This window comes from Erpetoichthys calabaricus, chromosome 9 (assembly GCF_900747795.2).
Source record: "Erpetoichthys calabaricus chromosome 9, fErpCal1.3, whole genome shotgun sequence".
NCBI classification, from domain to species: Eukaryota; Metazoa; Chordata; class Cladistia; order Polypteriformes; family Polypteridae; genus Erpetoichthys; species Erpetoichthys calabaricus.
This window is the reverse complement of record NC_041402.2, coordinates 157,909,828-157,935,573: the sequence shown is the minus strand read 5'-3', so window position 1 is coordinate 157,935,573 and position 25,746 is coordinate 157,909,828. Positions and strand designations below refer to the sequence as shown.

The 25,746-nt window shown below is 41.6% G+C and overlaps 1 protein-coding gene and 1 long non-coding RNA gene across 6 annotated transcripts in view; one reads left to right on the top strand and one right to left on the bottom strand.

Moving 5' to 3' along the window:
* The window catches only part of LOC127529257 (uncharacterized), a 311,661-nt gene extending 292,661 nt beyond the window's left edge, over positions 1 to 19,000 (top strand). Inside the window, exon 2 of the long non-coding RNA XR_007935931.1 lies at positions 18,894 to 19,000. This is a non-coding gene — a long non-coding RNA (uncharacterized LOC127529257). The remainder of the gene's footprint in view (positions 1 to 18,893) is intronic.
* cadm1a (cell adhesion molecule 1a) overlaps positions 1 to 25,746 on the bottom strand; it is a 1,142,366-nt gene that overhangs the window by 362,228 nt on the left and 754,392 nt on the right. The gene's annotated exons all lie outside the window — the stretch shown is intronic.

The following is a 25,746-nucleotide window of genomic DNA, read 5'->3' as shown; positions in this document are numbered from 1 at the left end:
GTACCTTTGGAACTGGGAGAGGAAAATAGCACGACTTTACAGACAGGAGTCCAATGCAGAACTCTACTTACTTTTTTACTTTGTAGAAAAAAATTATTAACTGCTGATGATGTAGATTGTTTTGTCTGTGCTGAAATTCCAAACAGAGAAACCTGTCCTGACCTCATTAAAAAGATTCAGCATATTGGGACTCGCAAGATTACAAATATTGTTTTTACAGAAGTTCTGAAATAAAAGTGAAACTAATGAAATAGTAACAATTCAAAGAAAAAAAAATCTTAAAAGTGTGTATCCGAAAAACCAAACACGGGGGTTGGCGAGCGAAGCAAGCAGGGGGTGAAGCCCCCTAGTTTATATATTAAAAATAACAGCGGCCCCAGCACTGACCCTGTGGAACACCACTCTTAACATCGGCCAATTCTGAAGAGGTTCCTCGCACCATCACCCTTCACGACCTGTGTCTGAGCCAATTCTTCACCCATCTACAAACATCACCCTAAACACCCACTTCTTTTAGTATGATGCCCAAACTCTCATGTGGCACCTTATCAAATGCTTTCTGACATATACTACTACTACTACTACTGCTACTACTGATAATAATAATAATAATAATAATAATAATAATAATAATAATAATAATAATAATAATAAACCTCAAAAAATGAATACATGAATAGCATTGCACCTGTTTCCTCCCAGCATTTAAGAACAAATTTCTTTTAAAAATCAAACAGTATAACACATGACAATAATCAGCCTACAAAAACAGGAAAAATCCAAAGTCTCTTTCTTCCATGAGTTCATGGATGGTCAATGCCATTCCAAGTAAATAAAATTCTTCAAGAATACTAATCCAGATGTTTTAGCGTCTTTGTCTTGTCTCTGTTAGCCTTGCAGGGTTGGCGTCATATCAGGTGGAACACAGCAAGATCTGTGCACTCCTTCTGAGGATCAAAGGAAATGAGTGGCAAATCTATAAAGAAATATGAAGCATGCCAGCCTGGAAATAAACCAGGGGCCAAAGTGCTACTCCCGTCATCACCTTCATGCCCTCCAGTCCCAGTTTCTTTCCTTATTTTTCTCTTAGGTATGTCTTTTTCCCCTAAGCAGGAGCAGAGAAACTCAGGCCTGAGTAATTCAAACATAGTAAAAGCAATCATTTGGGTGCCTCTGGGTGAACGGAAGCGGGCACACAATGGATTTTAGTATTCTTTTAGCCCGCAGCCCTAAGATACAAATACACTAACAACTAATAAGTACAAGTAAAGTGCTAGAAACTGAAAATTGTTGGTCCTGTTTGTTACGGGTACACCTTTATGGCTTAACCTCTCTTTATTTAAATGCCCATCTGTAATCACCCAAAATAGTGAAGCTTCATTGTGGTGCAGCCTGTCTTCCTTTGAATATTCATGAGCCGCAGTGATGCTGAATGGCTGGCTCTGACATTTCACCCTTAGAAATAAGTCTCCATGATGCCGACTGGAGTGGATTAACGTCACTTTCTGACTAGGTTTATAGGCAGAATAAAGAATGGTTTCTTTCTTTTAAAGAAAAACCAATGTAATGTTGTTTGAGGGCACATTGAGAGGCAGGATGGAAGGTGGTAAGTTTACACCATTTCACCCACTGGGGCTTTCAGTTCACAGACTTGTTTGCCTAAAATAAGCACCACTTACAAGACATTGATGCAGCATTTGTAACGTGATTAGCGTTCAAAATTGGTGGTTCGCTTACTTGAAGATGTCTTGAAGCTATCTTGAGGTAGCTGCCAGTAAGATTTACAAATAGATATGGTCAGTGGAATTTTATTGGCCTTCATTCTCATGACTCAAGAGGGACAGACAGACTTATCAGGAGTTGTGGCTATATGATCCACTCTGTGAGGCCATGAAGTTGAATGTTCATAAAGGGGGCACCGGGAAACATGGACAGAATGGTAGAGGACTCGATAGATTCAATGGTCATCACATAACGAGAAGCCATCTTTATAGACAGAGCTGGTAAATTCTGTGAAGCAGAGCCCATGATGATCGAAAAATGGTTTTTAATTTAAAGGGATAACTAGAAAAAGAATCTGGAGAAAGACAAAGGTCAAAAACTGGGAAGTCAAGAAAAAAAGCCAAGATGCCCAAAAAAGCAACGCAAAACCGCTAACACTCAACTCTTCTTTGGCAGAGCCCCTAATACTAAGAGGGAAAGTAACAAACATCTGAGAACTGAGAGCAGTTCTGCCTTGGAGGAAGTAGAAGGACTGAATATGGCAGGCAACCACCAGATCAAAAATTTTTGTCCCAAAATAAGCTGAGCTCGAAGGTTAAAGATCTCACTGAACGGAAATACCAAAACAAAAGTGCTACTCAAAATTCATGAGTCCCAAATAAGTAAAGATTCAAGTACACCCTTTGCTAATCCAATGCACCTCTAGAATTGTTTTCTTTAATGTGAGTTGGGCACTATCATCTTTAAATAGTGTCCGGAGGGTAACATCCTGCGTTGTTGACCCAGCCATCTCGTGACTACAACTCTGATGTGCTGCTAAAACAAAGCTGCTGCTGCTGCCATTGCGAAAAGCACAAAAGGGTGGTGACGATAACCAAAATTTTAAAAATGGAGGCATAGAACATATTAAACATACCAATAGAATATTTTCATACCCATAAAAATAATTTTGCAGAAAATAATTTTACCCCTCTCAACTTTGCTTAGAATAAGCAAGGTAAGGGAGATGGATGGATGGATGGATGGTTCAAAAACACTACATTGGTGACAAAACACATCCAAGAGATAGATAGTAGCGTTATGATTTGGTTTCCATTTATCTTTTTTCTAATTTCTTGGGTTTTGACATGTTCAGAATCTGATTCTCCTGTTTAAAAATGTATTTGAAACGCATTTACAGCCATTTTTTTTATTGTAATGTTTTATCACAACGTGCATTTTATTTTGATTTTACACTTAACATGTGTATGATTGTAATTCACGTTGCCGAGAAGGAAAACCATGATATCGTTAAAAAGTGGGTATAAAGGTCAAGGTTCATACACTTCCTGATGATCTGACACTGGACAAAAAATATTTTAAGTGTAGTGTACTTTGCTGTATTCTCATTTTGACTTTCACATTAGTTTTCTCGACTATACTTTTTGGTTTCATACTGGGTTTTAGTAAGATACTACTGATTTTTTTTTTTAAACGTTCACTCAGTTTAGACTTTAATTTATGATCCCCATTTGAAAATATTTCTGGCTTTACTACTAAAGACATAACATCGAGAGCAACAGTATCACTAGCAACAATATGGCCACAGCCATGAACTTGAATACAACGTGACAGCACCAATGAGGGCAATTTCCACTAAAGATGGCACTAAAATGATATCACTGATACTGTAATTTGAAAAGTGTTTTGAATGGCTCTAAAAAATAAACTGCAAATCAGATAGTGCCTAAACAAGTTCCAGAATAACAAAAACCTCAAAATTGTCTATACTTAATCTTCAAGTTTGTTAAAGAGGCAAATAAATGGCATCAAGGGTGTGATTTGCCTCACATACATGTACTTGATGGGAGTGAACAAAGAGAATCGCAAGAGGGGGCTGAAGAAGATCCTCATATCTGTCTGCTTCAATCACAGTTCTGAAATGACCCCCAGCTTATTCCACCTGCCTCTGCTGACCTTTAAAGGGACTCGACCAGCCTTACAAAATTGCCCTTGTCATGACTACGAGTGATTGGACACTAGTTAGAAATGCCATGTTATGTACCACTGGTATTTGTTTCAACTCAGCAGCATCTCTTCATTATTTAAAGGTTTGTGCGACTTGGGTCTCCAACCTTCTCTCTGTCTGTTTTTAAAAACTTTTCTCTATATGAGGTCTGATGGGAATTGATTTTGAGGAGACATGGGAGAAAAACCTCATTGTTCTTTTCCTGCCCAGCCGGTAAGTTGATGACCTGAATTAAAAACAGTGACTCTGCCTTTGCTCTTCCAAAGTGATGGGTGGGTGACGCTCCACATGTCTTTGCTATCTCCTCCGATGCCACAAACAAAGGAAGCACCTCCACCAGACCAGTCTGGAGAGGTGGCGTTGTGCACCGATTCATCTTTTCCTCTTTCAAAACAATAAGCCATGAGGTCGCCATTCAGAGCAAAGCAACCTACCTACCGTTTGATCCGAGAGCATCTGAGCGTGTGCGCTCCAATTAAACCTCTTCCTCCAAGCAACCGGATGACTCCCACACACTCTTTCAAACTTTTCATTCCCAATCCCTCTGCTCCCAAGTGCTGGCCAGAAGCATCAATAATGTATTAAAGCAGCACTGGATCTGATCGGGCGACTACAGAAAGTCTCCTTGAAACACCACAGAGCCTCGCCAGTTAATTGCCGTCGTCACTTTGACTTTAGAATATATTCTCTGTAATGTCTGTTTGCTTTAGAAAACTTTTTTTTATTATTTCCTCCACTGATGTGACAGAAACACTAACAAGCCTTGGTCTTGAAGTCAGGGATAAAAAGCAATCGAGTGTCCTTTGAATAAAGCCCCTCAGGACTTTACACAGTAACATTTTCTTTCCCTCAGTGTGTCCACTGGGAAAACTGAGAATACACTCTGAGGCTTTTAAGCTTTCTAAAGGTTGAGGGACATGTAGGGCTGAAATGGCAGCAGATGCTCAGGATAACCAAGCATTTATTGTGTAGGGTGGGAGAGTTGGGGGGGAGCCGACATTTTATTTATTTGTTTATTTATGGACTTGTCCGTCTATGTGGGGTTGGCAGAAGAATTCTGAGGAAAGGAAACGAAACCAGAGAGTTAAAAGTACAAATAACTAAACATTGTTATCTACCCATCCATCCTAGGACTGTGAAGGATGAACAATAATTAATAATAATTCTTTACATTTATATAGTGCATCCCTAATTACTCATAGCACTTTCCACGCGAACCCATAATCTCCTTACTGTGAGGCAGCAGTGCTACCACTGCACCACTGCTTTGACAGCACTGAGGACATTACGTGGCCTACCTGTGCACACATACACACACACACACGGGTTCAATACAGAATTGAAATAAGGTCTTGGGGATGTAGGACTGTGGTGGGCTGGCGCCCTGCCTGGGGTTTATTTCCTGCCTTGTGCCCTGTGTTGGCTGGGATTGGCTCCAGCAGACCCCCGTGACCCTGTAGTTAGGATATAGCGGGTTGGATAATGACGGATGGATGGGATGTAGAAGGAAACCAGAGAACCCGCACAACCATTCATAAGGGGACAATTTAAAGTCAGTGATCAATGTAACACTGCTGTCCTTGAGATATGGAAGAAAAGTGGAGACAAGTCCAGCGCAGAACAGGAGAATGCGCAGAATGCATTGGAATAGTGACAAGGCCAAATTCAGTCTCTTGCTTTAATGAAGAAGTGCAAACCATTGCACGGTTAATAATTTAAAATGTAAATGAAAATAAATAAAATATAGAAGAAAAAAAACAACTTCAACAAAAACATGAGAATGTAATATCTGTATTCTGACAACTGGTACAGATGCAGAAATCAAAGTGTATGGAGGTTCTGCAGCTGCTGAAATCTAGAATGACAATATGGTGGCCTGTTGCATGTTGATTGGTGCGTGCAAGTATGATTTTCACTGAGCACAGTACCTGTGACAATAATGACTCTCTAAACCTATAAGCCCAGACTCATGACACCATCATTCCTTACTCTTCAAACTTAATAAAAAGGGAATTAAGTAAATCTGACAAATGACAGGAGACCATTCTCAGCTCATTTGTTTAGCTAATAGCTAAGCTGTCCTAATAGCTTATTCCGATACTTTGAAAAGGTTGTCAAGGTTTCTGTGTCAAGTACATGTCTTGTTAGTTTGTTCCAAATTCCCACAACTCTGTGTAAAGAAGCGCTTCCTGGCTTCAGTCCTAAACACACTTCCTTAATTCCACTGTGATCCTCAAGTATGTGATACACTCTTAGCACAATTGAGTACAATGCCTAATAGACCTATTTAGATTTGTCCAGAAGATAATGCAGCTGTAAAAGCAGCTCTTGTTCTGATTTTGCCGACTCTGTAAAACTCAGCCAAGCAACTTAATCTTGGTCTGAAGATCGAACAGCCATAAAAACAGCTCTTGGCTCCTCCTTACTGTCTTTGAGAGTGGTGGACTCAGATAACCTGCTCAATCTCCGTCAAAAGGGAAATGACCTCATGCACGGTCCAGCCAACAAGATAAGCGACAATCTGGCCTGATAAGAACAAAAGGCCAAACAGCCATGATGAGATCCTTTCCACCAATGGTGCTAAAGGAGAACTCCTGTGATACAGGGACAGAAAAGAATGCTCTGCAACCTGTTGTGCTTCAGTTGGAGTGCTAGCAATTTCTGAAGGAGAAGGACCAGAAGATCAGTTATAATAAATTTATGGTCAAAACCAGAAACAAATCAAAAATACTTTAGTCTAAGCCAAGGTGTGACATGAGAATCATGGTCAGAATTCATTTGGAAGTTGAGCCGAGTGCCATCATTAACATAACAACTCATAGACTCAGGGAGCGTTTGTTGATATAATCTAATACCTTCAATTATTTGTTTAAGGATTGGAAAGAATTTCTGGTTTAGAACTCTTTTCTACACCTTGACTAAAATTCACATTTAATATTTTGGCTTCGGCTCTGTTCACTTTTTTTGGACTCTATTATTCTCGTACGGTAATTTTTGTCTCACGTCGTACTCAGTTCTACTAAACCTTGTCTTACTGATTTTGACCATGACTCATTATTGTTTATGACCCATCTTCTGATTTCATCTCTTCTCAAATTAGCTGTTGCACTGTTCAGTCAGTACACTTACTGTCATGTCTCAGTCAGGCTTCCTCCCCTGGCTGGGGTCCAAATTCATTTTTTACGTCTTTTTGGTTCATTTTGATTCTACGGATTTATGTTGATTATGTGCATTATTCTAGGTTTTTATTGTGTTTATGTATGTACGTTGCCTGTGTTACAGTATGTTCTAAGTGTATTGTGGTGTTCCCTCTAAGAGGTGGCGTCTCCAGCCAAGCACTGCCATTAAACGTTGTCCACAAGAGTGTCTTCCACAGTTCCTGGTGGTTCATTTTGAATATGCCTGGGAGTAGTAAGTTTACTTGTGTTTTGCTCTGCTTATTGCAATAATGGATTTTTTTTTACTTCTAGCTCTGGCTTTGACTTTACTTTTGAGTTTTTAGCATGGGATTACCTTGCTGGCAGCTCATTTATGCCTTCTGAGCTCTTTGGAGCTTTTTAGTGAGAACAGAGCATTTTTGTGATAATAAATATTTTTATTTATAAAGATTCTCATTTTATCCTTATTACTAGCCAGGGTCGGAAGGTGCTATCCTCCTGTTGTATGTATTTTTGGGAAGTGCTTTTGGAACTAATTGGGATTTATGTGCTTTGGGGCTCCTAGTCCATGACACTGACTTTACTGTGCCGGCATCTTTCATAGGTGGGCCTGAAAACATAATATGTTATATGACCACACAAAATGGATGCCGCCATGCAAAAACAGTCACAAAATGGTACACAAAATCACATGTCTAGAATAATGATAAAAAAAAAATTAATTATTGAATTTTATCTCTAAAACTTTCTGTCTCCCACGGCTCCACCCACGTAGTAGTGAAACAGGACAAACTTTAAAAATCAATTAAAAAAAAAAGTAATTCTGGCCAAGCAGAAGGTAGGTACGCTCCAACGTCAAACGTTGGCACTGAATCTGATTGTGTTCAGCACTGACGCGAGAGCGTCCCCCACATGGGGAGAAAAGCAAGTGGCCGTGATATCTCTGGCAATCAGCAGCTATCCTCTAAAACACACGTAGCTCTGATCTCTCTCTCAAAAATGTCAAACGGTATTCCTTAACAATCTGTAGATGATAATGTCTGTTGAACAAACAGGTATCACTAGCTAAGCGGAGGCAAGGTACGCTGCAACACTTGGCGAGAGGTAGACCGACTTGAATGGAGGCTGGCGCATGAGTGAGTAGGGCCCCGCCATCCTCCCATCGGCCTGCAGCCCCCAAATAAATTGGTATCACAAGCGAACTATGATACTCTGATGATACTATGATGAGAAAAGTCGCAAAATCAACCGGAATGTTCAAGCAAATTATAGAAAAAAACCCGATCTAAATCTGTTAAGTAGTTCTCTCGTGAAAAGCGGACAGACATACAGACATTGGATTTTATATATATATAAAGAGAGAGAGAGAGATAAGAATAATGAATCTGCAAGTTTCAAAACCAACAAAAAGAATAAGCATAGCATTTAAAAAAACTAAATAGTATAGAGGATGGACCTAAAGAAAAATGAAGGCCATGAAAAAAAGATAGGTAAGGAAGGAGTATGAAGAAATGAAAGAACTTGTTTTGAAATGTAGGATAAAAAGAGTCTAAAGCAAAAGTGGTAACAATGGCGTGGGTATAAAGAGAAGGATTGACACGGGGCAATGACCAGGTGAAAGGGATATCTCAAAGAAACAAAGGATGAGAAGAGGGACACTGAAGAACAGCCATGGACCACATATGGACTGAGCTAAAGGACACATAAGGCCATGATAAGGGAAAACGGGAAGAATTAGAGATATTTGTAGTACAGGGGACAAAGATATGTAATAAGAGATAATTAAAGAGAACAAACAAATAAAAATACATCTCTAGAAGAAGAGTTGATACTATAATAAAGAATGACTGAAGAATGGATGAGAAGATGGAGAGATGCACTGAAGAAAAGATGGAGAACTGTAGCAGCACGAATCTGAGAATCTGAGTCCACAGTAAAAGAGAAGCGAAGAGTAGACGTTAGAATAAACTCTGACAGGCTACTCAGTCGCATGTAGCGCTGCAATTCTATTCACGTAACTTCTCCTAAGTAATACTGAGATGAGTTCTGAAGGTCCCTAAAGTCATACTCTCTACCACACTACTTGGTAATTTATTCCATGTGTCTCTGGTTCTCTTTTTGAGGGAAAACTTTCCAACATTTGTGCGATGAACAAATAAAAGAGAGCTCTCAAACAAACTGTGGATGAAAGGAGAAGGAGAAGCATAGAAGAACATGAAAGAGAAACTGTGGATAAAAAGAGGAGAAGCGTAGAAAAAAGAAAGAAGGAGAGGGAGATAAGGAAGAGCTGAAGTCATGAAGAAAAGAGGGTTCACGAATGGGCACGACCAAAGAAGAAGGAAAGGTTAAAGAAAAAGCAGATGACAAGATGAAGAGGAGCTCTTAAGGAAAGCCAGAGTTATACAGAGAAATGGTGTGCCTGTGAACATGGAGGGATGAAGAATGGGCGTTCTGTCTTTAAAAAAAAAAAAGAAGAAAAATAAAGGAATCCTGAATAAATGATGAAGGATATTTAAAGAAGAATGACAGAAAAACAGATGAAGACATTAAGTAAGCACTAAAGGAACAGGGGAAATAAAGCAAATCTCAAATTTCATTGCTTTTCTTGTTTCATTTTCTTCTAATTTTGCTGGGCATTTCTTGTATCCATATAAGAGGTGGCTTATTAAGCCAATAGTTCTGATCCTGGTCAGACCAGCTCGAGGTGCTGGGCCTCAATTCTTGCCATTCAACAAATGCTGCCACTGTCCTCTTTCCCTCCTCCGACCAACAACAAAGTACAGCAGTTTGTGAAACAGCCGTCAATCACAGCCCCCCACGCAGGCAGATTAGATTGCACACCTTCTGTACCAAAGCATTAGACTGAAGTATAATTCAATTTAACACTCAATCCAATTTCCAAGGCTTGTTTTATTCCTGTTGGTGAACCTGTGAGATGAAGGGGCTGAAAACGATGATGTCTCTATTCATCAAGCTTGGGGTATCTCGAGAAAATGGATTAGAGAATCAAGTCGATATTAAACAAACAGCTTCAGATTTAAAACCCTACTTACAAAAGGTATTAAGATTCCAACAAGCGATTAAAGAGCATGTTTTTTTTTCCTTTTCTAACAGCCTGGAGGCCGGAATACAGTTGGATTTATGCACAGCCACGTGGGGCTTCTGTGAAAAGGGAGCGGACACAAGGGACCATTATGTATGTATGAATGTGCGTAGGTGTGCATTGATTCATTTATTGGCCAGATTCGTCTAATTAGTTCAAATTTAAAACTTATATGGGCAGGTATGTGCATGTTTTCTTAGGTAGACAGTCTGGCATAATGAGTAAAGCCTTAGCCTTTACATGAAAAAGTTCAGGTTCATTGTCATGTGTACATAGCCCAATGAAATTCGCACTTGCATTTCTCCTCTGAGCAGTGGCAGTGATACCAAGAAAAAGACGCACGTCGAATACAACATATATACAGCATACACTATACTGCCAAAACTATTGGGACATCCCTCCGAATCATTGAATTTAGGAGTTCCAATCACTTCCATGGCCACAGGTGTATAACATCAAGCACCTAGGCATGCAGACTGCTTCTACCAACATTTGTGAAAGAATGGGTCGCTCGCAGAAGTTCAGTGAATTTAAGCGTGGTACCTGTGCAATAAGTCCATTCGTGAAACTTAACTAACACTACTAAGAATTTCACGGTCAACTGTTAGTGGTATTATAACAACGTGGAAGCAATTGGGAACAACAGCAACTCAGCCATGAAGTGGTAGGCCACGTAAAATCACAGAGTGGGGACAGTGCATGCTGAGGTGCACAGTGTGCAGAAGTCGACAACTTTCTGCAGAGTCAATAGCTACAGACCTCCAAAAGTTCAAGAACAGTTCGTAGAGAGCTTCATGGAATGGGTTCCATGACCGAGCAGCTGCAACCAAGCCTTACATCACCAAGTGCAATGTAAAGCGTCGGAAGCAGTGGTGTAAAGCACACCGCCACTGGACTCTAGAGCAGTGCAGACGTGTCCCTTAGAGTCACAAATCTGGCAATCCGATGGACGAGTCTGGGTTTGACAGGTGCCAGGAGAATGATACTTGCCTGACTGTATTGTGTTAAGTGTAAAATTTGAATTATGGTGTGGGGTTGTTTTTCAGGGGTTGGGCTTGGCCCCTTAGTTCCAATGAAAGGAACTCTTAACACTTCAGCATACAAAGACATTTTGGACAATTTCATGTTTCCAACTTTGTGGGAACAATTTGGGGATGGCCCCTTTCTGCTCCAACATGACTGTGCACCAGTGCACAAAGCAAGGTCTACAAAGTAATGGATGAGCGAGTTTGGTGTGGAGGAACTTGACTGGCCTGCACAGAGCCCTGACCTCAACCCAATAGAACACCTTTGGGATAAATTAGAGTGGAGACTGAGAGCGAGCCAAGCCTTCTCATCTAACATCAGTACCTGACCTCACAAATGGTCTCCTGAAAGAATGATCAAAAATTCCAATAAACACACTTCTAAACCTTGTAGAAAGCCTTCCCAGAAGAGTTGAAGCTGTTATAGCTGCAAAGGGTGGGCCAACTTCATATTAAAGCCTTTGTATTAAGAATGGGATGTTATTAAAGTTCATGTGTGTTGTGATGGGTGGCCAGCAGTTCAACCCAGCCAGGACGCTCAAAGGATGGAAGGATGGGGGAAGGCAGCTACTTTGGCACACTGCCTCCCCCAGTACGCTAGATGGTGATTTCCCTGCAGCATAGCGGTGCCCCGACTTCCCACAGGGCACCATGGGATCAGGAGTTCGGCTTCACAGCCTTGCTGGGTACCGTGGGTGCCCCCTGGAGATGCTGCAGGGAGACCAGGGGATTTTTACTTTCCATATAGCCTGTAAGTACTTCCGGGCTGAAGAAAACGGAATCCCCCCTTTTGACCTGTAAGTGCTGGCAAGTCTAATGAGAGGAAGAACAGAAGCACTTCCGGGTCAAGGACTATTTGGAACCCAGCAAGCGAGCCGGAGTTGGGAGGTAGATGACAGAGCTTGCTGGGAGGTGTGGAGGAGAGAATTATTATCCATCCATCCATCCATTCTCTTCCACTTATCCGAGGTTGGGTTGCGGAGGCAGCAGCTTGAGCAGAGATGCCCAGACTTCCCTCTCCCCGGCCACTTCTTCTAGCTCTTCTGGGAGAATCCCGAGGCGTTCCCAGGCCAGCCGGGAGACATAGTCCCTCCAGCGTGTCCTGGGTCTTCCTCGGGGCCTCCTCCCGGTTGGACGTGCCCGGAACACCTCACCAGGGAGGCGTCCAGGATGCATCCTGATCAGATGCCCGAGCCACCTCATCTGACTCCTCTCGATGCGGAGGAGCAGCGGCTCTACTCTGAGCCCCTCCCGGATGACTGAGCTTCTCACCCTATCTTTAAGGGAGAGCCCAGACACCCTGCGGAGGAAACTAATTTCAGCCGCTTGTATTCGCGATCTCGTTCTTTCGGTCACAACCCATAGCTCATGACCATAGGTGAGGGTAGGAACATAGATCGACTGGTAAATTGAGAGCTTTGCCTTACGGCTCAGCTCCTTTTTCACCACGACAGACCGATGCAGAGCTCGCATCACTGCGGACGCCGCACTGATCCACCTGTCGATCTCACGCTCCATTCTTCCCTCACTCGTGAACAAGACCCCGAGATACTTGAATTCCTCCACTTAGGGCAGGTTCTCGCTACCAACCCTGAGAGGGCAGTCCACCCTTTTCCAGCTGAGGACCATGGTCACGGATTTGGAGATTCGGATTATTATTATTATTTTTGTTATTATTATTGAGAATTATTAGTATTACTTGTCTGTGTATGGTGGTTGGGGTGCTTAGAGGCACTATTAAAGAAAAGGAAAGAATTAAAAAACCTTTTTGTGCTTTTACCTGGTGTCCTGGACGTTTGTCTGTCGGGTTAGAGGAGCAACATCACCCTCTAGTGTCACAGTGTGTAAAGGCAGGCATGCTAATACTTTTGGCAATATAGTGTGTATATCTGCATGCACTTGTCTTTATTTATATATGAACAGAGAGTAATGTTAAAGGTTGCTGCATTCAGTGCATTATGTGACCTTGAATATGTCACTAATCTGCTATGTTTTCAATTTTATCATATAAAGTATGTTACACAATTAACTTGTCAGTTAAATATCTTTGATTTTGAAGAAAATGATGTGATGATACAAGCAGACTTCGCTGCTCTGCCACATTTTATGACTCATCCTTCAACAACAAGGCAAACTGTGAAGTGGCGGATCCAATATTCTGCCTTTAACTCTCTTGACAGGGTGCTTTCTTTGTGAAGTTTGTACATTCTCCCTGTGTTGGTATGGGTTTTTCTTAGGGTTCTCTGTTTTCATATCCCATACATACGCACTCGGTTTATTGACGTTTGTAAATTAATCTTGTGTGAGAAGGTGGACCCATTCAGGGTTGCTTGTTGTCATCCACCGCACACTGATAGCATGGTCTCCAATCCCTTGTGAGCGTGAACTAGATTACGTAGATTTGAGAATGTTATGCGATGCCATCTTCATAGTACAAATCAAACATTTAGAGTTCAATGGCTTAAAGAATAATGTAGGCTGTAATCTGCATATTACTGTCGCAGTTCAAAGACATGTTGTTCGGTTTGTTAAGTAGATATGCACATGCACGAATATCTCCTCTCTTAGACTAAAATGGAATCTATAGTGTCTTCCATTTATTTGCTGCAACACCTTATCACACATATCTACTCCAAACACACTAACAGAGCATAGAACATTGATGGATGAATGATTAATAAGTACACTGAGTGAACATTTCATTGCATCCACCATCCCTTCCTACTTAACACACCAGCAATGCTAGAAAGCAGTCAGGCGGTAGTAGCAGTAGCAGTCAGTGGTGTTTCTGCATGGTGGCGCAGTGGTAGCTCTACTGCCTCACAACATGGTATCCAGGGTTCATGTCCCTGGTCCTCCCTGATTGGAGATTACATGTTCTCCGGTTTTCCTCCAGTTTCCTTCCACAGTCCAAAGGGTGTTTGTGTTTATGTGCAACCTGAACTTTCAGGTTTAGTGATGGGGCTTGAAGGTTATTACCTGTATTAAAATCAGGACCACCTATTGCTGTTTTTAATTTGCATGTTTACACTTCCAGTTCAAATGCTTCTCAGTTAAAACCATGAAGCGCATGCCAGTGAAGACATGCAAAAAGTGCAGTACTATTTGCTCTCTTAAAGCAAAGTGTTTGAACGGGGGGCCACTTTATCAAAGTCAAAGACACAGAGGATCATCTATGACCAACAGCCACACATTATCATAAATTTAATGTTAAAATGAACTCATTCTTTTCTCTATGAGTACTTGTGAAAAATAATGACCCCTTAGGTGCAAAGCAGAAGGGTTTATACACAGACTGAAACAGGGACTTGGACAGCCTGAATAAGACTGTTTATTGAAAGTACCTCCTTAGATTAAGCACCTTGAATAATCCTGCTGCTGCGCCTTCGGACGGCACCCAAAGAAAGACAACAAGATCCCAGTACAAACAGAAGCTCAACCTACTCCTCAGTTTCTGTCTACAAGAGGGTACCCAAAAATAACCGGAATTGAAAACTTTACATACTGAAACTTTAGTCTCCTTCGAAGTACTCTCCATGTAAATGAATGCACTGGTCCCAACAGTTTTCCCACTGGTGGAAACATTTTTGGAATTGCTGAAGAGGAACGCTGTCCAAGGCCTGCAGCGATTTTTTCTTTGACTTCTTCCGGTACAAAAACTCTTTCCTTTGAGTTCTTTTCTCATATGCGGGAACAAGAAAATTCGCATGAAGAACAATCAGGCGAGTAGGGATGGTGGCAAGAACTCCAAGACACACAAGTCAATTCAGAAATCTCTTCAATAGTCCAACGTCGATCTTTGTAAATTGCTTTGCAAACTTTTTTCAAGATTTTCGTCAATTCTAATTGTGGAAAGTCAGACAGATCTTGGTTGGTCTTCAAGTGACATTTTCCCTTGTTTGAAATGCGAAAACCACTGGTAGACCTGTGTTATACTTAAAGCAATTTCAAGCATCACTACAGTTTCAGCAGCTGTTTTCCACAACAGAAAACAAAATTTAACGCAGACACACTGTTCTTTATAATCACCCATCACAAAAATCGCAGAACACGTTTAATAAGCACCAAGAAAAACAGACACGTATGAACAATACACCACTTGGCAGACTTCCACAGAACACTGTAAGTATGAGACACGGAGTCGAGATTGCGCTCCAGGTACAGACTCCGGTTATTTTTGGGTACCCCCTCATATGTTTCAAGCTAATTCTCATGCAGATTTTTGAGGGGTTACCCTACTGGCTCCATTTTGTTGGTTTTACCTGAAGGTCTCCAACTCTCATCTGGTGTCTTCTGTCAGGGCTGGATGGCATATGTTGTGCCTATTAGTAACTGTTACCTACCAGGTATCAGCATTACAAGACTTTCAAATCTTGCTTGGTTTACATTTCAAGGTCCTAGATTTTAACTAATGACACATAATTAAGCTTTGAGCATGGCATTATGGCAACACAGACTTAGAAAATGAATACATCAGAAGCAGTGTGTGTCAGCATCTCCATGATGGAATTAAAGGACTGCTGTTGCCAGGGTTTGGGTCTTGAGGTGCATATCAAGGTGGATTTGAAAAAAATTTCCCAGTGTAGAGAAAGAGTTAGGTTGGGCCAAAACTCGATTTTAAGAAATATCGAAAGAGAGAAATAGATGAAGTAATCACTACAACCATATAGAACCAGATCAGGAAGTTGCAGTTCAGAAGTAAAAGGTCAAGGGAACTCCATGGTCAACGTCTTAAGTCAATTTCATGTATCCTTATCAGCAAGAACGTTCTTCTAAGAATGATGGCCAAGTCAGGTCACAGAACACCTGGCACATGCTCATGGTGCACACTTTAAGAACCGCTGCCTTAAAGGTAGCCACAGTAATTTGAAAAGAAAAGAAAAATATAGAGATCAACACCACGAATACATCATTCACAAGACATTACGCTGCATCTTCATTTTTAAGCACCGCTAAGGAGGACCAAGCTAAATTTGGATAAGCAACCAAGGGCACTTCATTACACTTCGTGGAAAAGCAGACAGCCTTCTGATGTTCCTTTTTTAAAGAAATGCAGAATACTGCTTCTGAAAGGAACGGGCCTATGTGTAGAAAATCATTTCTGGCTAGCAAATTTCTTCCTGCAAGGTACAGTTAGCACAGCTACCAGAGGTACGGTGTGGTTCTTGAGTTGTATGGTGTGTGTAGTCTGCGTATTCATTTTGTGTTATTGTGGCTTGTACTTTGTCACGTCAAAGCCTTCAGTTCAAAGCAAATAGATTACCCAGAGCAGCAGGTGGTTGTGAGGATTTTCCTTTACTTAGCATTTAGATCTCTAGGGCTGTACATTCTCCGGTGATGACAATGTCACAGAGCAGTTACCATAATCCTATTATTTCATTGATTTCTTTGTGACATGAAAGGTGTGTGAACTTGCATGTTTTGCTACCCATTAACACAAGAGAGTCAGATATGATTAGTAAGGTGAGTTCATATTTACATTAATGAAAGTCTGCACATATAGAGATAAAACTATGACATGGCAAAACCCGAATTTCTTCTTCTTCTTTCGGCTGCTCCCGTTAGGGGTTGCCACAGCGGATCATCTTCTTCCATATCTTTCTGTCCTCTGCATCTTGTTCTGTTACACCCTTCACATGCATGTCCTCTCTCATCGCATTTATAAACTTCCTCTTAGGCCTTCTTCTTTTCCTCTTGCCTGTCCATTCTATCCTTGACATCCTTCTCTCAATACACTCAGCATCTCTCCTCTGCATATGTCCAAACCAACGCAATCTCGCCTCTCTCACCGTCCAATTTGAGCTGACCCTCTAATGTACTCGTTTCCAATCCTATCCATCCTTATCACATCCAGTGCAAATCTTAGCATCTTTAACTCTGCTACCTCCAGCTCTGTCTCCTGCTTTCTGGTCAGTGCCACCGTCTCTACCCCATATAACATAGCTGGTCTCACTACCGTCCTATAGACCTTCCCTTTCATTCTTGCTGATACCCGTCTGTCACAAATCACTCCTGACACTCTTCTCTACCCACTCCACCCTGCCTGCACTCTCTTTTTCACCTCTCTTCCACAATCTCCATTACTCTGTACTGTTGATCCCAAGTATTTAAACTCATCCACCTTCGCCAACTCTACTCCCTGCATCCTCACCATTCCACTGACCTCCCTCTCATTTGCACACATGTATTCTGTCTTGTTCCTACTGACCTTCATTCCTCTCCTCTCTAGAGCATATCTCCACCCCTCCAAGGTCTCCTTAACCTGCTCCCTACTATCGCTACAGTACGGTCAAATTCTTACTTACATGTCCAATTAACACGCAATACTTTGGCACTTTCCAGAGGTATAAACTGATTCTGCATGAAGATGGGCAAATGAATCAGTAAGGATAAAGACTGGCTTTGAACACGACATACAGATGGGCTCCTGACGCACCAACCATCAACTTTTTTTGTATATATTGAATACAGGCTACTACAATCAAAATCATTCCAGGCAACAGCAGTCCAGTTATCTGAAGAGAACATTGATGGATTAAGCTACATGGTGGTGCTTGGGTCAGTCAACTAACCATTGTGTGCAACAGTGAGGGTGAAAGAGGCGTATCCAATAACAAATTTGAGAAGGTGGTTGAGGGTGCAGCCACAATGAAAGCCAAAGAATAGATGCAAGTCAAAAAACAGTCAATTCCATAATGTTACGAATTAATTCAAGAATGATACCTGACAAACAACATCATTCCTTTTTAAACATTCAAGCAACATTTACGTGACTCTTTAGATAAGATGGCCTTGATGCAACATAGTAATATAGAAAAGATGTGTTCAACAGTGGCAGCCACACGCTTAACAACAACAGCAACAAGCCAGGAAGGAAATAAGGTAATAGTAATGTAATGGTCAAACCTTAAAATATGAACAAAACAATGAATGGAAACCATGTAATTTCAAAATAAGCCTCTAGCAGAAGCAACAAATAACAACATAAAAGTAAGACCTGCCAGCATGAACAGGTTAATTTACTAACAGGTTTTCTAGCAGGATAAAGGCAAAGACAATTCTGGGAAAGTCCTAGAAATTGGTCCTTCTAAGACAATATATAGAAAAACATTGTCACTCCTGTCTGATTAAGGTCAGCATTACAGTGGGGCCAGGGACAGTCCTGTCAAGACGGAGTGTTAGGTGGGAAATAAATCAGCTAATCTTAAAGCAGTGAACTGCCCAGTCCAGTCCACACGGCTCAATCTCAGGTCAGTTGAGGAGATGGAACAAACAAGTAGAGATCCCTGCTGGACTAATGTCTACCAACTATGGCACACAGTGGAGACATTGACAATCACACTGGATGGAAGATCAGTTTGCTATCTGGTTATAAATTAAATGGCTAATTAGGGTAAACTGTAAAAGTAATTTAACAAGATTGGACTAGAATACCATAATCAAACCTGCATATTATTATACAGGGTCACGGGTGCAAAAGCCTGTTTTGGGCAGCATCAGGTTGAGACAACACAAGAAAACTAGTGTATCATAGGGCTAAAAATATACTGTATTATGATATCACCTAATGAAAGCTACTTAAATACAATTCAGAATTGAGTGCAACTGGGATAACATCAAACATCAGGTATAATCCAGGAACCAACCGTGATTGGGTTGTCACCCCTTCACAAAACTAAAAATATACTGCTCAAAAAAATTAAAGTAACACTTTTTAATCCGAGTATAGCATCAAACTAATGAAACTTCTGGGCTATTGATCTGGTCAGTTAAGTAGCAGAGGTCACTTTCAGCTGCTTTGGTGTTAATGAAATAAACAACAGGTGCACTAGAGGGGCAACAATGAGACGACCCCTAAAACAGGAATGGTTTAACAGGTGGAGGCCACTGACATTTTTCCCTCCTCATCTTTTCTGACTGTTTCTTCACTAGTTTTGCATTTGGCTACAGTCAGTGTCACTACTGGTAGCATGAGGCAATACCTGGACCCTACAGAGGCTGAACAGGTAGTTCAACTTCTCCAGGATGGCACATCAATACGTGCCACTGCCAGAAGGTTTGCTGTGTCTCCCAGCACAGTCTCAAGGGCATGGAGGAGATTCCAGGAGACAGGCAGTTACTCCAGAAAAGCTGGACAGGGCCATAGAAGGTCCTTAACCCATCAGCAGGACCAGTATCTGCTCCTTTGGGCATGGAGGAACAGGATCAGCACTGCCAGAGCCTACAAAATGACCTCCAGCAGGCCACTAGTGTGAATGTCTCTGACCAAACAATCAGAAACAGACTTCATGAGGGTGGCCTCTAGTGGGCCTTGTGCTCACTGCCTGGCACTGTCGAGCTCGATTGGCATTTGCCATAGAATACCAGAATTGGCAAGTTCAAAACTGGCACCCTGTGATTTTCACAGATGAGAGCAGGTTCACCCTAAGCACATGTGACCAACGCGAAAGGGTCTGGAGAAGCCATTGAGAACATTATGCTACCTTTAACATCGTTCAACATGACCAGTTTGGTGGTGGGTCAGTGATGGTCTGGGGAGGCATATCCATGGAGGGACACACAAACCTCTAAAAGCTAGACAATGGTACCTTGACTTGCATTAGGTATCGGGATGAAATCCTTGGACCCATTGTCAGACCCTATGCTAGTGCAGTGGGTCCTGGGTTGCTCTTGGTGCACGACAATGCCTGGCCTCATGTGGCGAGAGTATGCAGGCAGTTCCTGGAGGATGAAGGAATTGATACCATTGACTGGCCCCCACACTCCAATAGAACACCTCTGGGACATTATGTTTTGGTCCATCTGATGCCGGGTTGCACCTCAGACTGTCCAGGAGCTCAGTGACGCCCTGGTCCAGATCTGGAAGGAGATCCCCCCGGGTCACAATCCATCATCTAATTAGGAACATGCCCCGAATTTGTCAGGCATGCATACAAGCACGTAGGGGCCATACAAACTACTGAGTACGATTTGGAGTTGCTGCAATGAAATGGACTAGCCTGCCGCATCCTTTTTTCACTTTGATTTTCAGGGTGTCTTTGAATTCAGCCCTCTGTAGGTTGATAATTTTCATTTCCATCAAACAATGTGGCATCCTTCCATTCCTAACGCATTACCCAGTCCATATCAGTATAGATATCTAGCAGGATTTTTCCCATTGAGATCTGATGTGTTTTCAATGTGTTCCTTTAATTTTTTTCAGCAGTTTATATTATGACATACTGTAACATAATGAAACCTGCCTAATGCAATTCAAAATATGGTGGAACTGGTGAATATCCTGGGCAACACCAGGCCTAATGTAAAAAAAACAACCCTAGATGGAGTGCTGGACTATCACACATATTTGTGTCATAAAATAACATACTCAACCCCCCATAATCAATTTCAAGGACATGAGGCCCAAGCAGCACTAGGTGTGAGAAAGGAAGCAACTCTGCATGTGGCAACAGTTCCTCACATAGCTAAAAAAATGTGATATACTATGACATACCGACAACGCAATTCAAGTTTAAGGTGAGCTGACGTCTATAGAGTGATCCCCTGCTATATTGCTGTTCAGCTATCGTGCCCCCACTATATCGAGGATTTATTATTATTATTATTATTATTACTAGACATCAAGCCCGTTACAATAACGGGCGCTAGAATAGTAGTGCATAAACATTAGTAGGAACAGTCTATATTAAATGTCAAAGGACCGTCTATTTTCTGTTACAGTAATACTAGCTTGTATGTGGCTGTAATATGCGTCACTGTATTGTGTGCCTTTAATTTTCTCTCACAGTAATACGTCTCTCCAGCAAGTATTTTAATCTGTACTGGCGTGCAGCTGATTATTGTATGTATGGTGTCTCCCCAGCAACGGATTTTATGTGCGCGAAAATAAATCTCCTTTTAAAAGTCATCCTATTGTAATATCATGAAAATTCGTATATTTAGGAAAACAATCCCCTCTTTGGGGAAGCTGGTCTCCGCGTCTCAGTACCGATTGGATTTTCCGTGCGTTATGTTTTAGGTCTTACCTCATTTACCAAAATCCGATTGGATCGGCCGGGCGATATTTTATAGGTCCCGCCCTCTCTGTCTTGTGTGACGCGTCAGGCGGCCTTTGAAGCATCGCACCGTGCCCCGCGCATGCGCACTTCACCAGAAGACACACACACACGGACACATGGACGCACACAGGGATTTTAGTAAAGAGGATTATTATTATTATGATTATTATTTTACTCATATCCTTAGCCCGACATCCACATATCATATGTGTTTACAAAGTGTGTTTTAATAGGTTTACATGTGTTTAAAGCATGTAGGAGGAGTATTTTAAGGCTTAAACTATAAAAAAAATGTTTATTTATATTGTCTTTCTATATCGCAGATTTTCACCTATCGCTGATGGTTCTGGAACGTAACTTCCGCGATAGGCGGGGGATCACTGTACTGAGTTACATCAGATGTGAAGCAGGTGCCCACTTTTGATAGTTTGCCATTCCAGTGTACGACTAAAAATGAATCCTGAAATAAATTTCTTAATCCAGTTCAGGGTCATGAGGGGCTAGAGGCTATCTTAGGAAGGATTGGGCATCGGGCTGTCCATTGCAGGGTCTGCTCATGCGCACATCCATGGGGTCCGATTTAGAATCATCAAAAAATTTAACCTGCACATCTTTGGAGGTGTGGAAGTAAAACAGAAATACCCCTGGAAATACTCACACTCAAATGTGGAGAACATGCCAACTCCACAAGGACAACAGCCAGGCTCAGGGTTTGAAGGTGCAGCCCTAGTAACTTGGCTAGAGACTTTAAATGTGAATTTCTCATCCTCCTTCAAATTGAAAGAATATAACAGATTTTGGTGTTTTTTGTGCCATTTCTGCAGAACGTTGTACCCTGCTTGCCTTTAATTATCTTTTTCCAGCCGCACAATAGACAAATAACCGTCACTAAAGTCTAATGTGCTGTAGCACACTGGTTTGTAGATTTTTGTCAGCTGCCAGAGCAGGTGGCAGACAGCGCTGAGACTCTAGGAGGGCACACGATTGCATGCTCATGCCAGGAATGAAGGGGCATGTTTCAGGGTTGTTGACTCAGGTGGCACAACCGATTGCACATTTTCGTTTAGTGAGACATGCATCTCAGCACAATCATTGCAAATTAGTCAACCCCACACCCAGCCAAGACACTTAATCCTCATCGTGTGAAAGAATCCATGTTCAGCTCACAGGGTGCCAGCCTGCCTTATATCTCTTAGGAAGCGATGGTGGTGTTGTCGAGGGGGAGTTGAGTAGCCAGAACAGGATGCCCATCATTTCCGCCCCGCAAATTGCATTAAACCTGCAAAACGCACCAATCTATTTGCTATTTCAAAGGCTTTCTCAGAGGCTCAATCCAACACCTGTCAGCAGCACCTGCTACTTACTCCTCAGAGCATGAAAAAGAAAAGTGACCCTTTGTTTTCTGTGTGTTCTTAATCAGCTTTAAATCGGTATTCTTTCTGTTTATTCTCTCCTCCTTTTCCTTTTTTTTTTGTTCCCAAGGACTTATCAATCAGCCTTGGCTTTCGGCATACTCTGGCAGGTTCCCCTGCAAAGACGCATCTGCAGCAATCCGAGTCCATTTGTTTGTCGTTTCGCTCAGAAATATAAAACAGCTGCCACAACATTACTGAGAAGGCCGTTCAGCCTTTGCTTTGAGATTCTGAGAAAGTGAAATAACTGGGATGAAAATAAGAGTAGGCAACTACAGCGAGAGGTGGGTGCAACTAAGAGGAACTAAAAGTGTGTGGCTTAGGCGGCGGACAGAGCTTATTATTACGGTGTTAGAATTCTGGATCTGGATGACACCTTTATCCACAGTGATTTCCATGATTAGGATGTATTACACATGCTCTCACACATTTTTTTAAGAATTGTAGTACAAGCGGATTAAATGACTTGCTGAAAGCCACAGAGTGAGTGAGAGCAACTTTAGGGTGTGAAGGCCTGTGGCTTAAGGACTACAGTCAGAGAAAGTGAGGGTCTGAACATAAAGTTCAGTTCTTAAACCTGCTTAATGGATTGTATTATCAATGAAGTGGCCAGAGCCCATCCTGACAGCATTGCCTGCAAGGCAGGAAACAACCCCAGATGGGATGCCGGTCCATCACAGGTCCTACTCTTGCATGCTCCCACCATGGGAAAATAAAGGATAGTAGATTAACCTAAGACTGGGCCGGAGGTTTACCTTCCAAAATTACAAAAACCTTAAGCACAAAGCAAAGACAAACAAGACAGCGGTGGCTTAGTGACAACTCTGCAAATGGCCCAGTTTGAGCCCAGACCTGAACCACATCGAGAGACCTGAAAATAGCTGTCTACCGATGGTCTCCAACCTGACAGGGCCGAAAAGAATCCACAGAGAAAAATGGCAGAAAATACCCAAACTGATGTGTGTGACGCTTGTCGTGTCAGACTTCAGAAGACTCCAAAATGTAATGGCTACCAAAGGTGCTTTAGCTAAGTACAAAGTAAAGGGTCTGAATACTTGTGTCAATGTGATATTTCACTTTTGTATTTTTAATAAATTTGCAAAACTTCCTAAAATCCTGTTTTCCCTTTTCCATTCTGGGGTACTGTGTGTTGTTTGATGAGAGAAATAATTAATTTAAATGGTTTTAGCGTAAGGCTGCAACATAACAAAATGCAAAAAATACTTTCTGGAGGTGCTGTAGAATGGACAAAGAGTAGAGCCCAGATTGGATGGGGGCACCTTCTGCGTGTTCTCCCCTTGTTTATGTGCACTTTCTTCAACCTCTCACTTTTCAAACACACATTGCCTGGCTGATTGGTATATTACCAGTAAATGGCTTCAGAGTGACTGGGTGAGTGTATGCTTTGTGATGTCCTGTTGTGCATTCAAGGCCAAATTAGGCTCCAGCTCCTCACAACCTTGAGTTAGGGGACACCTCTAAACTAAATACGTGTGAAGATTTGTTTGTTTGTAGCCTCTGATGAGCTGGCCTCCCAGGTAGTAAGGTTTACTGCTACTACAGCATTCTGTAAAATCGTTTCGAAAATGGACAGTAGAAAAATTTCATCATTAGTTAGTTCATTTTTTCTTTAATTATTTCATTCATTCATTTCCAGCCCCATGTATTCTAATGCACGTTCACAAGGAAGTCAAAGCCTATCTGGGCAGTGTCACATACAAGGCAGAAACCAACCACTGGGATGGTATGCCAGTCTATCACATGGTACACACACACACACACACACACACACATCAGCACAATTTAAAATCTCCAGTCCACATCCTTGTGATGCAGAAGGCACACTAGAAAAAAGAGCACCACAAATAAAGAAACTATGGAATCAAGGGGATCCAGAAGGTCCTTTTTAAATTATTTTTATTTTTTTTGGTATAATGGTCATATATTTAAATAAATAATAAAGCTAATCATTTTTGTGAATATTTGTAGTACAAAAATGAATCTATTTACAGTATATAAAAGTCAATGTATGTGTGTGTGTATGTACTGTATGCATATTCCAGCATCATTTCCAAATGGCTGGAGCGATTTTAATGAAACTTGGTTACACATGTTTCTCATTGGTTGACTAAAAATACTGTAGGGTGAAATCAACCCTAACCCACCCCCTTCTGGGTAGGATGGGGGGTGATCTTGCGGTCTTGTATGCATGTTATCATCAAGTTGACACTCGGAACGACCACCAGAGGGCGAACTGCAGATGACTGCCAGCATTCTTTATGTTTGAGCGCCACCACACCCCTGTTGCTTTTGAAATTAAATAGAGTTGGCCGGTTCTGAGCGTCAACTGGATGATAACATACATGCAAGTCAGTCATTGTCCAACCCGCTATATCCTAACACAGGGTCACGGGGGTCTGCTGGAGCCAATCCCAGCCAACACAGGGCGCAAGGCAGGAAACAAACCCTGGGCAGGGTGCCAGCCCACCGCAGGGCACACACACACACACACACCAAGCACACACTAGGGACAATTTAGAATCGCCAATGCACCTAACCTGCATGTCTTTGGACTGTGGGAGGAAGCCCACGCAGACACGGGGAGAACATGCAAACTCCATGGAGGGAAGACCCGGGAAGCAAACCCAGGTCTCCTTACTGCGAGGCAGCAGCACTGCCACTGTGCCGCCCTGTGAGTCTCCATTGTTTGTTAATTTATTTTTAAAGTTGTGCTTTTTTTAATTATATTTTTCTCAAACAATTAAAAAAAAAACACTTATTTTCTTCCCAGTCAATGCTGGGTATTTCAGCTAGTTTAAAAGAATTAGTGCAATATACTAACAAGTGGTTTGGTAGACATTAAAGAGGAAAAGGAATAACAAATCTTTAGGTTTTCCTGCAAGTAACATCACAATAAAGACAGAGAAGAGACATTTCCTTAATTAAATTATTTTACATAATAAATAATTAAAGATTCTAATTTTTGAAATGGATAATCTTCCAGTTTACAACACAGTTACGTTTTAGAGATAGAATCAAAAGTATTAGGGAATTGAGAGAGGTTTTTGTTTTAATTAATGTCATATTTATTACACAGACTATTTCCTTTTCATTGTGCTTCTAAATAATGTGGTGACTTTTATCATCTTTAGATTACAAGAACTGTAGACCACTGTCAAGAAGGCTGCCTACATATATATAGGTCAATGTTTTATTTTTAAAATCAGCCTGTTGAAGCACTGATTAGTGTGACCGTGCTT